Consider the following 3,236-nt stretch of genomic DNA (forward strand, 5'->3'; position numbering starts at 1 on the left):
GTATGGCATAGGGGTGAGGAGTTTCGATGCTGTCTCTGAGCATGTCACTGTCCTTGTACCTCCATGTGTCCACCAACCTAGAAGTTTCCTGAACCCCATTCTTTTGGGTTTTGATGGAAGCTTCATTACATGGGCATGCTTGATTAAATCCTGGGCCATTGGTGATTAAACGCAATTCATACGAAGTTCATGAGGCAAAACTCAACCACATTGAAAAAAGTCAGAACAGTTTTTGGGGGGGTGGGTGAAGGTGGGGATAGACAAGGAAGGGACATAAGAGAATTTTCTGGGACAAAAGCTAATGTTCTATAACTTTATAGAGATTTGCGTTACATAGATGTCAAAACTCATCATTTAGGATATGTGCATTTCATTGTAAGCTAATTTTAACTAAAATGAATACTGTAAAATATTGAACTCGAATTAATAGGCATTCTGGATTATTTAAGGAAAAATTTGCTGGTGTCTGCAATTTTTTTTGAAATGGATACAAATAATATGGGTTGATGGGTGGGGAGTCGTGTGATAAAGCAAGTACATTTAAATGTTAATGATAGAATTAATGTTGTGGCGATACAGGTGTTATCTGGACAATTATTTGTCTCCTAAAATTGTTTCCCAATTTTCATAATTAAATGCTGGGGGGAAAAACTTGATGAAGCCCTTCCTACTTTGATGTTGTGTGGAGGTCCCCATGCAAAGGGATATGAGGTTTCAGGGTAGTTGGACCTGTTGGGATGCCGTGTCCATGGGGAATAAGCTTGTTCAAGGCAAGAACAGATTCCTTCACTCAGATCCCTTTAGGAAACCTATCCCAGTGTTCACTTCCTTCAAGATACTGATAGCAGAGGGGTGGAGGGAAGCCTTACACAGCTCAGGGGGGAGCCATGGAGCACAAGGAGCATGGATAGGAACCCCTGAAGGACACACTGCCTCCTCAGGGTACCTGGTGGGTTAAGTGTTAGCATCACAGGTGGGATGAACTTTGTGCTAGCAGGTTCTCCATAAAGAAATCATTAGCGTGCACTCGCATGTTCATTCATCAGCTCTGATGGAGAAGAGAAGACACTGCATGAACTTGAGCATGTAGCATTCCTTTCTTTTTCTTTCTCCTCCTTTTGCAGACCCAGAACCTCTAAACACCATGTCCTTCATTCCGGTGATACCCTTCCTGTTGTCACTACTCCCCAGCTGGTATTTCCTTCCAAAGCCAATGGGGCTCAGCGTGGTGTTTCCCGGTTTTTTTTTTGGCTTCCTCAAGGGCAGAGGAGGTAGAGAGGGGTGAGCAGTGGGAATCCGGAGTCTATGCCTGCGGCTCAGAAGAGGAGCAGCGGGTCATAGTGGTCACCTCTGCAGAGTCAGCTTTAAAGGGCTCCAGAAAAGGAGGGACCAGCAGGACAGAAGCTGGAGGGCCTCCGCTGGGCGGCAAAACTGTGTCCAGTACAGGCTCTGGTGACCTGGGCTTTTATCCTTACCCCACCCCCCGCCCCTATCCTCAGCTGAGGCTCCCTGCGGGTCACAATGGGACTTGGTGTTAGTCCCCATCCCTATCTGACTCCCACAGAGAAGTCATTCTTGGACGGAGTATCGAGGCTAGACAGCCGATTTGCACTTCAGGACTCTCTCGACCTCCATCGGAGTTCTCCCTCTTTCCAGTCCTAACCCCCGCGCTCCTGCTCGGCCTTCCCCTGCCCAGAGGACAATGCGGGCAGCACTGCGCCCTGGGGGAACTGGAGGAGCCTCGGGATCCTGCCTCCGCCCGCCTGCCGGTGCACTGGCCTTCACCTTCCTTGCTCCTTGGCTGTTTTCGTGCAGTGCCCCTAGTGCACCCTTCAAGATTCCTGGCTGGCTCAGTCAGAGGAGCATGCGACTCTTGATCTCGGGGATCGTGAGTGCCAGCCCCACTCGGGTGTAGAGATTGTAAACACACAGATAAATAAACTTAAAAAAATAAAAAATTCAAGACCAACGTCGCTGTTGGCCTTGTGCGCTTGCTCCCTTCGCAGCAGAACCTACTTCCCATCCTCAACACGGGCGATTTGGATCCACAGGTCTACTCCACTTTCGCCCCGCATCTGGGGAAAGGGAGAGAGGTGAGCGGCTGCGCCTTGGTGTGAGGAACACCCAACTTCGGGGCTGTAACACTCTCCCCCAGGCGGAGGGCCGCAGCTAAGTTCTCTTCCACCCTCCCCTCCCCTGCGCCCCGCCACCCCAGCCTCCCGGGAGCAGATCTGTGAACTCCGCGGGTGGAAGCGCGCCCCCAGCCCGGCGCTGGCCCCACCCGCAGCCGCGTCCCGCTCAGCCCTCGGCTCCTCCCAGGCTCCCTCCACCCCTGGCCACCCGAGCCGGAACTCTTGGGGCTGTGGGAATCACCTGGATCCCTTCCTCTTCTGCATCGAAATGGTATCGTGCGTCCTTGAACTCTCTTCAAAGTTCGTTTCAATTTTTCTTTAGGGCTTTTGTTGACCATGGACAGTGTCTGGGGGTAGAACTGAGCCTTAGACGGAGCTTACTTCCAGTTTGGGGATGCTGGTCCCAAGCAACCGGAGTCGGGGGAGACCCTGCCTTGCATCTAGGTCTGTAACTCCCACCTTCCCGGGATGGGCCTTCCTTGGTGGGATCTGAGCCCCCACTAGTGGCGCAGGGACCGAGCAGAGCTTCCCCACCCAACGCAAGGCGCGGCGTGGCGTCCTCCCTACTCTCCCGCTAAATTTGCCAAGGGTCCTCCACTCTTTCACAGAGCTGATTGGTTTGAACTCAACGGGTGCCACATCGAGGTCGCAGCTGGGAAGGGAGAGCTTGGGGGCGAGCAGCCCTTGTCTTCTGGGGAGGCTCTGCCGGCTCGCGTGAATCGGAAAGCAGGGGCTGGAGACGAATGCCCGCCGGGCTCAGCAGCACCAGGAAGGGAGCGGCGGTGGCCCCTGCGTCCCCTCCTCCTATTCCCCTCGTCCATGCCCGCCATCCGGCACGCATGGGGGACGCAGGCGTCTCTCGAGCCCACTGTGCAGACCTCCGGCGCCTGGAAGGCCCCAGAGAGCGGCCGGAGGGGAGCGCCGTGATGACCACTCCGTCGGGTGGAGGGCCTAGGGCCAGAAGCTAGGATTTTATACATACAGACACTATTAATACATTTTCAGAACGGAGCGACCGTGAAGGAAAACTAGCCATGAGGTAAGAACTGCGTTTTATCTCAAAGCTGCGGGCTTTTCGTCGTGGGAAGTCTCAGGATTGTTCCT

This window comes from Ursus maritimus, unplaced genomic scaffold, assembly GCF_017311325.1.
Source record: "Ursus maritimus isolate PB19 unplaced genomic scaffold, ASM1731132v1 scaffold_2, whole genome shotgun sequence".
Taxonomy (NCBI): Eukaryota; Metazoa; Chordata; class Mammalia; order Carnivora; family Ursidae; genus Ursus; species Ursus maritimus.